Source organism: Amphiura filiformis, chromosome 5, assembly GCF_039555335.1.
Source record: "Amphiura filiformis chromosome 5, Afil_fr2py, whole genome shotgun sequence".
Classification (NCBI taxonomy): domain Eukaryota; kingdom Metazoa; phylum Echinodermata; class Ophiuroidea; order Amphilepidida; family Amphiuridae; genus Amphiura; species Amphiura filiformis.
Genome location: NC_092632.1, coordinates 57,911,274 through 57,929,698, shown reverse-complemented (window position 1 = coordinate 57,929,698; position 18,425 = coordinate 57,911,274). Strand labels below are relative to the sequence as shown.

The 18,425-nt window shown below is 35.6% G+C and overlaps 1 long non-coding RNA gene across 1 annotated transcript; it reads left to right on the top strand.

Annotated features, from left to right (window-relative positions):
* The first annotated feature begins 1,120 nt into the window (after positions 1-1,120).
* Positions 1,121-17,291, top strand: LOC140153433 (uncharacterized). Its single transcript, XR_011859109.1, has 3 exons — positions 1,121-1,331; positions 10,814-11,014; positions 16,567-17,291. It is a non-coding gene; the product is annotated as an uncharacterized lncRNA (long non-coding RNA).
* Positions 17,292-18,425: the final 1,134 nt, after the last annotated feature.

The window sequence follows — 18,425 nt, the reverse complement described above, 5'->3', positions numbered from 1 at the left end:
GATTATTTGGTTGTCCGAAAGTGTAAAAGAAACAGAAAAGTCCTTTGCGTCACACGCTCTCCTTATCTTTCAGTCTCCATTTGACAGGCACACATCACAGCATTTGTGTTTTCAATTCACATTCATCCTGTTCATTTTGTTGCAATAATAAATTGACAAAATTTGACATATAGCAGGAGACCTGGGGTTCAACTTGTTCACAGAAATAGGTTTATAGGTTTATACTGTGCTTGTCACTTGCTTGTCAAATGTGGGGGAGTAGAAGCGATAATTACGCATATACATACAGTGAAAATTACGTAAATAAAAAAATGCTAAATTAGTAAATGTTGAATTGGAAAGTGGGTCAAATATCTCGATATTAACCAAATTATACACTTTCTGCCTTAGTCAAATATAGCATCTAATCTACAATTCCTATTATTATTTTAGCACATTAAATGAAATGTTTAAATGAAAGCATAGTTGAGGGCCAAGGGACCTTCTACTCAGACACACTCTGAAGTATAGAATTTATTTTTGGAACTGATATGATAAACCACTCTTGAGCACAAAGAAAATCATTCTCAAATGCAAGAATTGTGCACCTCACCCAATTTCTAATCATCTTAAGAAGTAAGATGTCCTACTTTTACATTAAATATGTACCCACAGTAACATTAAGGGGGTACTACACCCCTGTCCAATTTTGTGCCTATTTTTGCATTTTTCTCACAAATTATAGCGCATTGGTAACAATTAAGATATGCATGTTGTAGGGGCAAGGACTACAACTATTGCTCTGAAATTCAGCAACTCAAGGCAAGTAGTTATTGATTTATTGATCAAATACTGGTTTTCCCTCATTTCTGACTGTAACTCCACAACTGTTGTCTGTGCCGAAATAAAATTTCCAGTGCAGTAGTTGTAGTCCACAGCGGTTTTCCACTTTTTAAGCCCAGTACTGGGCCAGTGTTGGGCAAGATCTAGCGGCACGGATTGAGCTATAAAAAAAGCCCCAATACTAGGCCGGCAAAAGTGACACTTTTATTGGGCCAATTCTGGCGTGCTCAAGAATTGCCCAGTTCAAGCCACAAGTACTGGCCCAGTTCTAGTAGTACCACGGGCTGTCCCTAAAGTTGCCTGAAATTAAAATCATTTTCATGGGACGCCGTGGCCGTGGGTTTGGTAATATCATGTTTATTGGATTTATTCTCGGAACCAGTACTATTTACCCAAAAAGCTAACATTTAGCAGTATGAAGAAGCATGATTATAGACGTGTGAACTGGTTTGTGAGTTTGGCACAGCTTTAACTACTGAGTGAAGTTCAACACCGTGGTGTTTTATACGGTAAGTAAATCATGACATGAAATGAGTATGATAAGCCTCACTCAGCCCCGCACTCAGCTCAGTATGCATGTCATTGTATGCATGTATCAATACTATCATTGTATGCATGGCATGCATAGTCACTGTAGTATAGCATGGCTAATTAGCCTAGCGCTTTTTAATTGTTTTATTTTTGTTTCAATTTCTCTGACCAGTTGGGTATATCACCGTATAAATATCATCATGATCATTAAGTTTAATCTAGCCTAGTAGGTATGCCAGGGCAGCAAACCTAGCTTTTTTTTTTTAGATAACACATTTGCTAGTCAGTCAAATTCGCCGACAATGTCAATGCATATTTACATAGAAATTTAAAACAACTGGCCGAAGAAAGAAACCTACATAAATATGTTTTCTATACTTCACTTGACCCAAATATTTGTCTCGGTCCCAGCCGGTTTGTGTTCCTCCGTCACTAAACAAACCGTCTGGCGACAACCCCGAAAATGATGATTGCTGATTGGTTCAGGGTCAGTTAATGAATTTCCAAATAAAAAGGTTTTCAATTGGCTATGGCTGATGAATTAGGGTGTGACTCGTGTAAGTGACACAAACATCGTACTTTTTAGATACTGCAAACGCAAAATGTAGGCCTACGCTAGCTTGCAGCCACTGAGGCGCCAATCGTCTCACCGCATGGGTGTCCACCAACTTGCCTTATTTGGCAACCCAATATTTTACTGAGTTAATTCAGCCAATCAGGAAAGACGTACTATGAGGTTGTCGCCAGACGGTTTGTTTAGTGACGAAGGAGCACAAATCGGCTGGGACCGAGACTACCCAAATATATGATTTTTTATGGTGATAAGACAATCGCACATGGAATTTTAGAGGGATTTTGATAGCAGTTCCATTAAAAAAAGCTGCTATCATAATGAGACTAAGATCTAGAAACACCCCGAAATGCCGTTTTGGGGAATTTTGCTAGCTGAATCTTTTTGATGAAAGTCAATCTTTGACAAGATGTAACTTTGCTACGGAAAGTGCTATGAAAAAAGGTTTTCAGTTTTGGCTTTGTTTACTCAAGGGCTTTAATTTGATATATAAAATGATGCAGTTTGATGGCAAATTTGAATTCACCTAGCATACCTACTTAATCATTGTCAGGTAGGCCTAAAGTATTATTCAGATTTCTTTTTACAAATTAAGCGTACTGCTAGCTGTCCAGCGCATATTATTTTGCACATGGTCCAATGCACACGCTTGACGTCGCGCACGTATATGGTCATTTTCACGGTAAAGGGTGTAACTTTGGATTTTTAACATTATGATCCGTAGTGTTCTAATAAAGCCACAGAATTCCATGATTTTTGGCCACATAAGTCATCTAGTTAGCAGCTACCTTGGGTAGCATAGTCATCTTTGGGAGTTATTGCGTTCAGTTTTAGCAGGCTTAAATGTACTTAATATTGCCATTTTGAAAAACTATAAAAAACAGTAACATTTTTGTAAAACCATGTGTTTTCTTCAGTTAGTTCATGGATAATTTTTCTTATCCTGAAAGTATGGTCATATGTTCAGTAAACACTGCATGCCACATTAGATTTAATTGTGAACGGCCCTGTATTTTTGAGAACCGGACTTCGATATTTGTCGTTTCGGAGGCTTCATTTTCCGTTAACAATTGTTAACAAACTTTGTGGGTATAGCTTTGGTTCATAATTCTTGGTTATTTCTTCACTTCTTCTTGATTCATAACAGTTGATATCTTAACTTGAAATGGGTAACAAAAATTAGTTGATTTGCAAGCTTTTAAGATTTATATAAAATATTGACTTCAAAGAGCCCTTTTTCCGTTAACTTTTTTGAAGCCTCCGAAACAAACTGTTCAGCAAGCTTGGGCAAATATAAATAAAAGAGCTCATCCAATCTATTTATCAAAATGTATCAAAGTAGATCCTCAAGTCACTTGTTTTTAAATCGTGGAGATATATATCACCGTTTGAAAATGGGACCCAATACAAACTTTCCGTTAACAATTGAAGCCTCCGAAACAAATGAAGCCTCCGAAACAACAATAAGATTAATTATCATCTATGCATATCTAAATTGGTGTTTAATACTGATATCTGCATTGTAATTGTTACTTGATATGTGCAGAATGTCATAAATTTAAAAAAATGTTGATATTATGGTTAATGTTTGAAAAATATACTGATACCCAAAAAGCCTGTTTCGAGGCTTCACATGCAAAAACACCATACTTAACAAATGGGTAAAAAGTTAACATGTTATAAATCTACAATATCTGCCGATAGAATCATTGATTCAATACACACAAGAAAATAACAGCTTAGATGATCCCAACAGTGTTGTTTTCAAAAAAAACTACTTCTGCAATGTTTAACCATTTTTAACATGAAGCCTCCGAAACAAAAAAAAAAATGACTTGCTGTGATAATTTAATTTTTGTCACAACTGAAATTCAATACTTAGAAGCAAAGCATGAAAATTGGTAATTGTGATATTTTTACCTATTTTTTCATGTCAACTTGCAGTAGTTAGCCAAATATTTTACTTTTATGACCACCTGTGTTGTTAACTGAAGCCTCCGAAACACAAATCGCTTGAATTGCCAATTCTAAAAATAACTCCAATTTCTGCGAAACTTGGCTGGGAGGTTCCTTTTATCAAGTAGTATTTGTACATGAAGTTAGACATTCAAATTATCTTAGGAACCCAATTAAAACTTAAAAAATATGTTTAAGGTTGGGAAATTTCCATTGTAAATGACACTTAATGTAAAAAATTTTCAAAACTGCAATTATAAACATATAGCAAAACATAGTATAAAATGTAACTTATATCTGTTGACTTACTTTGGAATGGGATTTCACATGTATTCCAGCTTTCATGTCATAATTTTCTGAGCTTATGTAAAATACATTTTTCTTAGATTTTAACCAAAATGTTATGGAAATGTCAAATTTTTTTTTAGAAATCAAAAGGTTTAAGCCTTGAAACATTATTTTACTGGAATTTAAGTTGCTTATATGCATGATTTCAGTAAACAGAAACATATTTAAGTGGTTTGAAATTTTGACCCTAAAAATCAAAAGTTACACCCTTTACTGTGAAAATGACCATATGCGATGGTTAATTTGTAAAAGGAAATCTGAATATTACTTTAGTGATCATCAGTGTGTGACAGTGGCGTCGCAAGAAGAAGGGGTTGGGGCCATGCCCCCCACTTTGTTGGTCATTCGGGAAAAATGTTAAAAACGCCAAAATTTGCTCCTAATCAGACTCCATTCGGGGGAACTTAACAACCTGCACCCCCCACTTTCAATGTGCTGGCCACGCCTCCCCGGGGGGTCACTCCCATTGTGGCCTGTACACCATCCGCGATAATCAACTTTTGAAAAGCACCATAAACAAGGATTTAACCCTTGGCTAAAACGACACCCTAAACAGGGATTTCATTCCTAACATCAAATTTCATACCCTAAATTTCATTTCCGCGTATTTAGAAATTGCAATTTTGCTACCCTTGTTTCCACTTTTTCATGTTTTTGACACCCTAACGCTGCGTATCGTGCCTCACGCATCTAAAAAAAATCGCCCTTTTTACGCTGCTTTCATTATCGCGGATGGTGTACAGGCCACAATGGGAGTGAACCCCCCGGGGCCACGCCACTGGTCATCATAGGTAGATTTGGTAGATGGGAGAAATTTTGTCCCCAGAAATTTTGTTTGCACAAACCATGACTGGGCCGCTATTTTAAACTTATACCATATTTTCCACCTTGATTTGGCAGTGAACATGTAATGCGCATGTCGCCCCACCCCAGTCAGACTCTGCATGTAGTTATCAGAGAAGTTTGGCACTTTTTGTCATTTGACTTTATCATACATGTAGGCCTACACTTGCTGCGTAAAAACGGAAAGTGGAGTTGTTAATGGCTAAAAAAAAAAAAAAAGGAATGCAGCGCAGTCTACATGCATCAAAAGCATGGACTCTGATTGGGACTCCCTTTAGTCTACATGTATATAAAATTGATGTTTTGGTTCTTGCCCTCGCCCTCCTGGCCTCATCAGTTTCTGGGGTACGGTTTGTCAGATTTTTTTTTCTTTTCTCAAAACATTAATTTTATATGACCTTACAAGCCTTGGGCCATTTGATCGAGCACTTCAGGCTACAAAAACTTGGGGGTCAACAACAATAGCTGGGCAAAAAATATTTACGTCAGTACATTAACAGGTTTGGGGTGCCAATTTGTATCCTTTCCCCTGCGCACCACAAACCCGGATTAGCACACAGGCACTTAACAATGAGTGAAGCTTATCACAGGTAGGCAGGCTCACATCCCACACTATAGGTGGCGCTATTCGTCCATAGGGAAGTGGAATGTGCCTGTACGGTCCAAAAATGGCTTTTCTGTGGGGCTCAATGGAAAAAATCACTAAAAATTAATTTTGACAACCAAAACCTAAGTGATGTTGACTTACTTTGGTACTGGCATAGTGCAATCTATGATCCACCAACTCGACACTCGTTAAAGCGCAAAAGCAATGTGTGTGTAAATCAAGACCATCCAAAACAGCTTTCTTACAGTAAAGAATAGGAGGTCATCTGGGGTCACATACAGTAGTGTACATTGTACATGTGCCTACTGTCACAATTTCACACACAAAATTTTGGGCAATTTGGTGACGCTATTTTTGTCTGTAACTTGAAAACTGTCAACTCTCACGCATTGGCTGTGAGTCTCACGCATTGGGTCACTTTCTCACGGTCTCACGTCAAGGTAGTATAATCTCACGCCTGAAAGTAAATCTCACACAAAAAGCTAAAAATTGAGTAAAATGCTTTTCACATTTTCGAGCGCCGTGGCTTAAATAATCATGGGTCAAAATGAGCATTGAAGTCGGCAAATCCCGGTACGCCTCTGTCTCACGCCAAGCAATTCCAAAAAGTTGACAGCCCTGCTTCAAAAGTATATGCACTAGAAACATCATTTTCCCCCTAATTGTTTAGGTAATTTGATTCTCTTTCAAATGAAAAAACTTTCAGCTAAAAATATTCAAAATTTTATGAACATCCTATCACAGGCATGAGACTGCACTTTCCTAAAAAAACTAAAAATGCAAGTGAAATTAGGCAAAAGTACCCAAAAGCTACGCTACTGCACTATAATCGTGTCAAAAAGTAAATTTTAACCTAGGGAGTGTTCAGAAATACTCTGGTGGGGGGGCTGGAAAATATGTATACTATGATCAGCTCTTAATAGGCGGGAATTATTCGGTTTTTGTTACTGCGCAAGTCAATAAAGTTCCAACTTACACACGCGTAAATTCACAAAAGCACGTGTTTTTACGCAAAGCACAGTTCGCGTAACTGCTGCGCCCAGCTGTGTGTACGCCGTTCTATATCAAATTATCAATCCAGGATGTTATGAGTCCCCGCCTATTATTAGGGATGCCCACTGTCAATACAGTTTCCACTAGAACGATTTTTCATTTACTGTATGCGTGCACTCACACACGTATTGTCTATGGAGAAACTGATCGATACAAGAAATCCCAGGCCTGTTAAATGGCGTTCATACTTGTTTTGATCCAAATGTAGGCCTGTATCAGGGTGTTTCAAGAAATTCCTGATTCCACCGGAAAACATTAACCAAACTTTTTCCTGATTGGTTAGTAAATAGAGAGGACCTTCCTTCATGAAGAGATCAACTTTTTTAATGAAAAATTTAATGAGATGAGAACTACAACAAGTTGAAGTGACACCATTCCGTGCATCAGGTGTTCAAACACAATTATTTCCGAATTTGGAGTGAATCAGACAAGCAAACTTACATAGTCATAAAATGTAACTATTTTTGAAGACAAAATGTACAGGATGTTAAGAAATTTAAGAATGTTTAAGCCTACCGCGGCCCATATCTCAAATCATGCACTTCTCACCACCATGTCCATTTCATATGCTATCCATCATGGCTTCCAACCTTCCATGCACACACAGTGTATTGCTCAATGTATTAAAGATAACCTTTGAGTTGGAGCAAATTTCTCAAAATTGGTAGTGATTAGTATTACCAAACTTATGCCATGATGAAATATAATAATTTTTGAAGATAAAATGTGCTGACCGTAAAAGATTGAACAATGTTTAAGACTACCGCTATTCATTTGAAATAATGTACTTATTGTTCATCTCCTCTATGGAGATATTTTCCATGGCGGCCATCTATGATCATGCTTATGGTTTCACCAAACAAACCATGGGTTTTGAGGTCTTATATTTTTTGTTGTATGTCAACAAAATCGATTAAATTTTCAGGATGATCTTATTTTCATGTTGTTATAAGCAAATATAATGTTCCAGATAACGCTAGTTAATAAATACATTAAGAAAAAGTACCTTCAAATTGCACTTTCTGTTAGTAATTCTTTTTGGACTTTAACTTTTTAACATGTTCTAGCAGCCCTATATAAAACCGTAACACTCAAAAGGCCATATCTCTGGAATGAAACGTCCGATTAAGATTATTTAAACGCCAAAATGTTTCTTTCATCAATTCCCAGCCAATAAGTTAGGTCTGAATCAATTTAAAAGTACTTCAATTTTTAGTGCACATGCCTACTATTAAGAGCTGATCAGAGTATAGGGGGGGTCATAAAATTTTAGGAGTTCTGAAGGGGGGGGTTAAAAAGTTTTGGGTGTATGAACAGGTGGGGTTAAAAAAATTTCGGTACGTAGGGGGGGGGGGGAAAAAACTTTGCGCACACAAATGTTCCAGTATTGAACCACAACAAAAGTGCATTTGATCCAGTGTTAAAAATTGCCTGGCCTCCAGACTTGTACCCGAGTCCAGCTCATCCGAGTCCACTTGTATCCAAGTCCGAATCCTTTTGTGCCCGAGTCCGGATTGGAGTCCAAGTCCAGTGGTGACAAGTCCGAGCCAAGTCTGAGTCCAACAAAAATAAGCCCCAAGTCCAGCTCAAATCCGGACTCGGTCAGAGTCCATGCCATTTTTTAGGGGGAGGGGGGGGTCATTACTGACATTGCTTAGTAGGAGCCTATTTGTATAAAGATGGGTCATTTGGTGTAAAAAATTGGGTATAAAATTTTGAAAGAAGGGGGTCATTTGGTATAACATTTTGAAAAAAATGGATCACCGGGTGGAACATAATTTCAAAAAATGGAGCAAAATTTAATATTTTGTTTCTAATTTTAAAATTTGACAGTTTCTGCTTTTAAATTATATGGAATTTTGAAGATAAAATTGTACAAAAAGAAGGTCATTGGTCAAAGATCACTACACCACACCACATATTGCTCTCCTATACAAACCCACCCTACCAAACCCACCCCACCCCATCAACCAACCATACACATTTCACTTCAAAGACACATACACATGAACAGGTAACTCCTGAAGGTAAAAACTACATGTATCAGACCACCTGTATCAGAAAGCAGTCAGGTGGGGGTATTTGCATGTGTGCAGGGGTACGGGTGTGACACACAGCTACACACTGCATGTATATTGTCAACTCACCGTTAACTTGCAGTGTCCCTATACAGTCCAAGAGAACGCCAAATATGGATCAGGAGTATTACATAATAATACCCTGCTATGACAATAGCTGCACTAGGTTAATCGTATAATCTCCTTATGTGGTTAGCATGGATGGGACAGGAAATCCACAAGGTCAGCCAATGTATGTACATGTATTCGGTACATGTACCATATCTTTTACAATGGGTGATAAATTTCTGGTTTGTTTTATTTCAAAACGCAACATTCGATATTCTAAAGCTTGGTCCAAATCCAAGAGAAGAACCAACTCTAGTAATTTATGTGGTTTCAAATTATATCAGACGTTGCCTTTTTGATAGAAATGGTGTTTGTTGATGTGCACAGTTTCCCATTAGATCATAACATGCTGTTGTACATCCAAGGTCAAAGGTCTTTTAATCCATATTTGGCGTTGTTCTGGGACTGCTATAGGTTGTGTGCAGCATACATGTACATGAAGGGCAATGTATTCAAATATTGTAGAAAAATATCATCATCATCATCATCATCATCATCATCATCATCATCATCATCATCATCATCATCATCATAATAATAATAATAATAACTGAAAGGCACCTTTTCATAAATATTTGGCTGTTTGATATTAATTAATATAAATTATAAACATCTCAAAATTGGACAAATGTCCCAGACAAATGTGCAGTGAGTAGTGAGCACACAGACACCCTAGCCCTCAGGGATGAGTACCAATTTACTGGGTGGGAGCTGAGATGTATATGGCCCAGTCTCTCTAAAAACAAAACCGGTATGTATTTGCAACTGCAATTTCTTTTTTCATCTGTGCCACTGTGCTACGCCCCTGTATTTTGGGCTAAAATGGTAGATTTGTGCGCGCTTCGCCGCAACAAAAAGTCCCAGTAAAACCAGAACAAAATATACTCGTCCCCGACCCCACCTAAATTATAATGTTTCCGTCGCCACTGATTCCAATTACAAATGTATAGTTTATTAATACTGGGTTCAGTGGGTTGCATAAACATACTTATGCTACTTTGAAACATTTCATCAATTCCACATATTCTATACCAATGAAATGAGTACTATTTCATTGCACATGAATACAAATTTTAGCATCATTAATATGTTTCCTCTGCCATTTGATGTAGAATGGTACATTATGATGGGGTGGGGGTTAAAATAGTTTTGAACATATATGAGGGGGGTCAAAAAAGTTTTAGGTCCATTAAGAGGGGGGGTCAAAAAAGTTTTGGGTTCGCGAAAAGGGGGGTTAAAAAATTTAAAAAATGAATATTTTCCAGCCCCCCACCAAAGTATTTCTGAACACCCCCCTATAAAGGATCCACAGGCTGTAAGATTCCAATGCCCCTATTAAATACATGATAAAAGGCTACCAAAAACTTTCATAATTTTGTAAAAAACTTCACAATTTTATGTTAAAAAGTATTTAGAGAGAACTTAGAATGTGTGAAAATTTAAAGACCCAATTTTGAAAAAACCTTATTTCCCAGGGAAAGATCTGAGAGCAGGCCACACCATTACCAGATGATTAAACTAAGCCATGCACTGCATTGAGAAATACATACTGCATGGCATGCAGTATGTATTTCTCAAACACTATCCATAGTTCGTTCTGTTGAATGGGTTCTATGGATGGAGGAGGCATGGACTCCAACATGTTTCTTTGCATCTGGGCCAGTGTTTTATGACAAAACTGTATCCTCAGGCAATACTGAATTTTGTGCTTGTTATTTTGTTGCAATTTTTGCCTAAGTCACTTGTGTGGGTGTGCATGCATATTTTCCTCATCATGTTCATTTGCTATTTTAAATGATTAATTTCAGGCGGCTTAAATTTATACATGTACATCTCTTGTCTTTTATTTTCTGGGGTATTAACTAATAAGGGTCTGGTTTTTGTTTTATTATTCAGGTGCAGACCACAGAAGACTTGTACATGTATCAATTGAGGACATGTTTTCTGCATATTGATCCATCATTAAATACATGTAAATTGATGTAATGCTGCAATGCATAAAGGCACCCTGGTGGAAGGTGTCAGAAGTCACAACTGACAGAAATTTACGCAATGAAATTGCTATTTTGACCAGACTAATAACAGAACAAAATTAATGTAAGTGTGAATCGCTGAATTACTGTAAGTCACAATGTATGGTTTTAAATGAATTTCTTTTTTCAAACCTGATTTGTTTTGCATATATTTGTTTACACATGTCCCATCTTAATGAAATCCAGCCAAGTTCATCAATTGTGCCTGAAGGACAACAGAGCAATTTAAAGATATTAAATCTCCTACAAAACACCACAGTTAAGCAGTAAGTGGGTAAGATAGTAAACTTGTGGATTTGCTGACCAAATTCATTTACCGGGTACCGTAATTGAATTGTTCTGGGACACCCTGTACATCTACACCCTAGCAGAAATTCTATACAGCAAGAAGTGTATCAAAGTGTATTAAAACTGTATCAAACAGCAATTTAATACAGTTTTGATATACAAAGGGTGTATTGAAAATGTATCAACTGAAAATATAAGGTATCAAAACTGTATCAAATACCACCTAACTGTATTAAAAATGTATCAAAAGTGTATCAAATTTGAACTTAGTTAATTTTGGCCATGCTTGTGGTGTATCAAAAGTGTATCAAATTGAACTTTGCAGTTTTTCAGTGTATGTAAAGTGTATCAAAGTGAACTTTTTGGTGCTAGATGTATATCAAAAGTGTATCAAATTGGACTTAGTCAAATTCTGGCTGCATACAGTGTATCAAAAGTGTATTAAATTGGACTTTGCCTGTTTTTTAGTGTATGTAAAGTGTATCAAATTGAACTTAGTTAATTTTTGGTGTCTAGAGGTATATCAAAAGTGTATCAAATTGGACTTAGTCAAATTCTGGCTGCATACAGTGTATCAAAAGTGTATTAAATTGGACTTTGCCTGTTTTTTAGTGTATCAAAAGCGTATTAAATTGGACTTAGTTTATTTTGGGTGGCTAGAGGTATATCAAAAGTGTATCAAATTGGGCTTTCATAAACTGACCTTTTGTAGTGTATCAAAACTGTATCAATAACTGATCACATGTCTAGATAATGAATCATCATTTTCAAATTTGCCCATGTGGCATGTATGCAGTTAACACCAGGATTTGCATTTGGAAATGTACTGTATTTTAGAGCAAATTATGGTGTTTTATTTATCATGATGATTTATACAAACATGCTTGTAGACTGCACATTAGGTTACAATGTAGTTGTAATCAGGGACTGTGATTAAAGAGGAAATATCTGACTTTGTTCTGATAAGGTAAGCTTACTATATATTATACACTGTATATAGGGCCTCAATGTATATGTATTAAGCATGAATATAGCACATGCCTGTATAGTAGATGTTATTGGTAGCCTTTTTGTCTCTTTATTGAGGGTAACAACTTCAGTGACAAGCACTGCATTCCAAGCAGGCCTTCTGATGTATGTATGTTCCATTTTGGTTGGGTTTTGCTTCTTTTTTGCAAGACTTTCTCACACATTTATCTTATTGCGTTGTAATTTTGAACGTTGATAGGGGAAAGTGCATTGAGCTGCTCCGTGATGGGGAAAAGTGCTAGAGGTCAGCATTAGCAGTAGAGGGCAGTGTTGAATTTGAGCTTGATTAGACTAATTTCAAAATTTGACCTTTGACCCCTTCACTTTGGGGTCATTAATGTTTGCAAATATGTTTAGATCATGTACGGATAATTCTTGTTGAATTTGAGCTTGATTGGACCAATTTTGAAATTTGAAAAACTGTATCAAAAGTGTATAAAAAACTGTATCAAAAGTGTATCAAAACTGTATCAAAAGTGTATAAAAAACTGTATCAAAAGTGTATCAAAAAACTATCAAAAGTATATCAAAAAACTATCAAAAGTGTATAAAAAACTGTATCAAAAGTGTATCAAAAAACTATATCAAAGGTGTATCAAATGGCAAGTATCAAAAATAGGGCGGTCCAGCTGGCCAGCATTAGAATTGGAACGCTGATTTGATACAGTGACATATTTGATACACTTTTGATATAATTATGTATAAAATGTGTATAAAATGAAAGGATAAGAATTTCAATGCTAATTTGATACAGTTTAAATTGGCACGCTGATTTCATACAGTGACATATTTGATACACTTTTGATATAATTATGTATGAAATGTGTATGAAATGAAAGGATCAAAATTTCAACGCTAATTTGATACAGTTTAAATTGGAACGCTGATTTGATACAGTAACATATTCGATACACTTTTGATATAAATTATGTATGAAATGTGTATGAAATGAAAGGATAAAAATTTCAACGCTAATTTGATAGTTTAAATTGGAACCCTGATTTGATACAGTTACATATTTCATACACTTTTGATATAATTATGGATGAAATGTGTATGAAATGAAAGGATAACATTTGAACGCTAATTTGATACAGTTTAAATTGGAACGCTGATTTGATACAGTTACATATTTCATACACTTTTGATATAATTATGTATGAAATGTGTATGAAATGAAAGGATAAAAATTTCAACGCTAATTTGATACAGTTTCAATTGGAACCCTCATTTGATACAGTAACATATTCGATACACTTTTGATATAAATTATGTATGAAATGTGTATGAAATGAAAGGATAAAAATTTGAACGCTAATTTGATACAGTTTAAATTGGAACCCTGATTTGATACAGTAACATATTCGATACACTTTTGATATAAATTATGTATGAAATGTGTATGAAATGAAAGGATAAAAATTTCAACGCTAATTTGATACAGTTTAAATTGGAACCCTGATTTGATACAGTTACATATTTCATACACTTTTGATATAATTATGTATGAAATGTGTATGAAATGAAAGGATAAAATTTGAACGCTAATTTGATACAGTTTAAATTGGAACGCTGATTTGATACAGTTACATATTTCATACACTTTTGATATAATTATGTATGAAATGTGTATGAAATGAAAGGATAAAAATTTGAACGCAAATTTGATACAGTTTAAATTGGAACCCTCATTTGATACAGTAACATATTCGATACACTTTTGATATAAATTATGTATGAAATGTGTATGAAATGAAAGGATAAAATTTGAACGCAAATTTGATACAGTTTAAATTGGAACCCTCATTTGATACAGTAACATATTCGATACACTTTTGATATAAATGATGTATGAAATGTGTATGAAATGAAAGGATAAAAATTTGAACGTAAATTTGATACAGTTTAAATTGGAACCCTCATTTGATACAGTAACATATTCGATACACTTTTGATATAAATTATGTATGAAATGTGTATGAAATGAAAGGATAAAAATTTGAACGCTAATTTGATACAGTTTAAATTGGAACCCTGATTTGATACAGTAACATATTCGATACACTTTTGATATAAATTATGTATGAAATGTGTATGAAATGAAAGGATAAAAATTTGAACGCAAATTTGATACAGTTTAAATTGGAAACCTGATTTGATACAGTAACATATTCGATACACTTTTGATATAAATTATGTATGATATGTGTATGAAATGAAAGGATAACAATTTCAACGAAAATTTGATACAGTTTAAATTGGAACCCTCATTTGATACAGTAACATATTCGATACACTTTTGATATAAATTATGTATGAAATGTGTGTGAAATGAAAGGATAAAAATTTCAATGCTAATTTGATACAGTTTAAATTGGAACCCTCATTTGATACAGTAACATATTCGATACACTTTTGATATAAATGATGTATGAAATGTGTATGAAATGAAAGGATAAAAATTTGAACGCTAATTTGATACAGTTTAAATTGGAACCCTGATTTGATACAGTAACATATTCAATACACTTTTGATATAAATTATGAATGAAATGTGTATGAAATGAAAGGATAAAAATTTCAATGCTAATTTGATACAGTTTCAATTGGAACCCTCATTTGATACAGTAACATATTCGATACACTTTTGATATAAATTATGTATGAAATGTGTATGAAATGAAAGGATAAAATTTAAACGCTAATTTGATACAGTTTAAATTGGAACCCTGATTTGATACAGTTACTTATTTGATACACTTTTGATATAATTATGTATCAAATATGTATGAAATGAAAGGATACATTTCATTTGATACTTTTTTGATACATTATCTTGGCATTTGATACACTTTTGATATGTATAAAATGTGTATGCAATGTTAATTTGATACAGTTTTGATACATAAAAGTGTATGAAATGAGGGTTCCAATTCAAAGCCTTTTATTTCATACATTTTTCATACGTATCAAAAGTGGTGTATCAAAAGTGTATCAAATTTCAACCAGGGCATGTATGTATTTTCTCAAAATGCATTGCTAGAATTGGTATGGTACCCTTCTTTGGTAGCAAATTATCCACCATCTTTTCTGTCATGGACTAGTAAAGGTGGGTGACTAGATTGTCAGCCTCATCCCAGGGCCTCATCCCCCCCACTTAATTGGTATCCCATCAATATGCAGATTTTGTTATCAGGTGAAATCTCATATTTTCTCATAACCCCAGTGAAATTTTAGGACTGAAATAGATAGTTGAGGCAGTATGAACAAAAACATGGTAGTTGAGTGGTTATAACCCCAGAAACAAGGCGCAAATTTGCATGCCCTTTTTAGATCGACCGAAGGAAAAGACCTTATGGCATCATGAGCACAGCATTTTTATACAGTTAGTTTGGAATTGGGTGGAGTTAAAAATGGGTCCAGAGCATAAAATCTCAAAACAGCGCCCTCTCCCAAGGGACGGATAACCTTGTGGACAGTTCGCTATGGTCACGCAATTTACAGGGTAGAATTATATTGATCCACCCTTACTGTGTGCTATTAGGCAACTTCCTATTGAAACTCCTTCATAGTTAGGGAACCCCTCAAACATTGCCCAAGGCCTGCCAAGATGTACTGTTCTATGAACAACTGGAATACAGATAATTCTAGAATCCAAATCACTGGAGCAAATTTGGAATAAGAATGTTTGGGTGACGTGCCTCAATGTGAGATAGAAAACAAAAAGTGTTACACTTGGACCACAATCTGGTCACACACCCTCAAGATTTTTAATGATGTTGATTTCAAAATATCATTGAACAACATGGTTTAAAATATGTGTTTAACTTTTCTTATTTCTCACAAACTTGAAATTGCTTACCGAGAGGAAGCTTTCATCCAGTATTCTCTTGGACGTCTTCAGCCCCAATATTTGGCTCGTGGGGGTGCTGTTGGCTATTCTGAGCCACTGACACCAGACGGTGTCAGCCAGCTCAGAAGAGAGTTGTACACGGTTTAAAATAGTCAGGGTTGTTGCCGGGGGTTGTTGTCTACTGAAGATAGCAGTATGCTTGAAATATCATTAGTGAGTAGTGTAATGTAACAAATAAGATGGACTGTAAAAATAAAACATAGGATTGAAAGTGCAGCCTGGGAAGTGCAGGGATTTTAAGAACATTTTACACTATAACTTGACAGGCTTCAGCTGTGGATAACAAAATAACTTCACAGGCTTCTGTGGATAATAATAATGAAATTGTCCAACAGCTCTGTTTATAACATAACTTTTGTATCAATATTGTTATTTTGTTGTTTCAGAAAGGACCGTCAGAAAGTACCATGACTTGATCAACAGCATTGACAGTGCCATGGTGGCAGTGAAAGTAGTCGATTGGGATCATTGAAAATCAATATAATGGAGACCTCACATCTTCCACTGTAACTCTTGTTAAAATGCTCGGACTCTACATATTCTTAGCCTTCACTATGATAGGAATGCATGCCTTTCAGACCAATTGCAGCTACCAACCAGGCTGGAATGCCTTAGACACTTGAACACAAAGTGGAAATATACTACCTTTATTTCCAAGCAAGTAAATGTGAAGCTGGGAAATGTGGAAAATAGACTTTTAAACTCAAAAAATTTCAGAAAACTGTTGGTGTTCTACATACACAATCAGTATCATGACTTCCAATTGGTGGAGAATCAGGAAAACACTCACTTTATTGCACAAATATTCTCACAGGTTAGATTAGCAGAATATAATAACGTGGTTGAAAATCCTCAGTAATGCTATGAAACATTTTTAATTCTGGATTGTGAGGGTAACAGATTATCTGATTAAGAAATAAAGGATAAATCCGTCACTGGGCGGGAAAAGCCTCATATGTACTTTTGGCCATTGAACATATGAATAAAGCCTTGTAGCCAGTTGTAGGTGTAGACTTTATATTGAAGAGTTTGCTTCATCCATGTTCAAGGGCCAAAATACATGCAGGAAAAAAGTCATATTTACTTTTGGCCCTTGAACATGGATAAAGCCTTGTAGGTTTAACTTTATATTGAAGGGTTTGCTTCATCCATATTCAGGGGCCAAATGTGCATATGACAAAATATTACCCTAAAATCAGAAAGGTTCTACATGAAATAAACTTGAGACTGAAAAGAAAGACTGAAAAGAAGCAAGGTACATTTTTTATTTAAGGATTCAATCATGTTTCACCGTTGTTCATCACCGTTTAACAACGATGCGGCCGCGTCGTCTGCGTGGTTTGCCCGACCGAAGTAAACCACACAGACGCTACCGGACGCGAAGTTGTTAAACGGTGATGAACAACGGTGAAACATGATTGAATCCTTTCAACAACGAAAAGAAGCTAAAAATCGCGTAATTCACGATTATTTTACGAGGAATGTCAGTTCATCATTGCCTTACAAAAACTTCGATGATTTCTCTTTTGATATCAGCAATAAAACTACAGAATAAAACGGCAATGTTTAGCCGCTTCCTGATAAATACTGAATTCAACTTGTAAGCTGGCATACGCACAAAGGTTCCAGGCATGACGAATTTTACGCGCTCTCGTTAACGCGTAGTCTCGCTTCGCGTTACAGATCACGCTACAGTAAAAGTGTGGATTCATCACGGATTAACAACGGTTGGCTCCTGTACAAAGGTATAGGAGGAGTTGTTGAAACATTTATGTCACTCTAGGATTTATGACACCTAATGATGATATTAATGGTTCAATCCTAAATACTGAAGGTCAAATCTATTAAAAAGCAGATTTAAGGTTAGATGTGAAAATTGCAATTTTGTTCAAAACTAATACAAGGTTGATTTTTAAATTTCAATTATATTTGAAATAACTGCACTTCATTGAGGGAGTCTCAGTCTCCATTATTTTTTTAGGCCAAGTAAAATAACATGTATATTGTCCCCTCCCTCATCCATTTTTGGCAATTTGTTCAAGCTAGTGGTAGTAATACCCAGGCCCGTATGCAGGATTTCATTTGGGGGTGCTGATTTTGAAAAAGTGGACCTTTTTTTCCAAATTTTGTGAAAAGTGGACTTTCTTCCTAAAATGTGGACCTTTTTTGTCCAAAAAGCGTAAAAACCCTGACATTTTTGGACTTTTTGTATACTTTTCCAAATTTAGGGGGGGCATCGCACCCC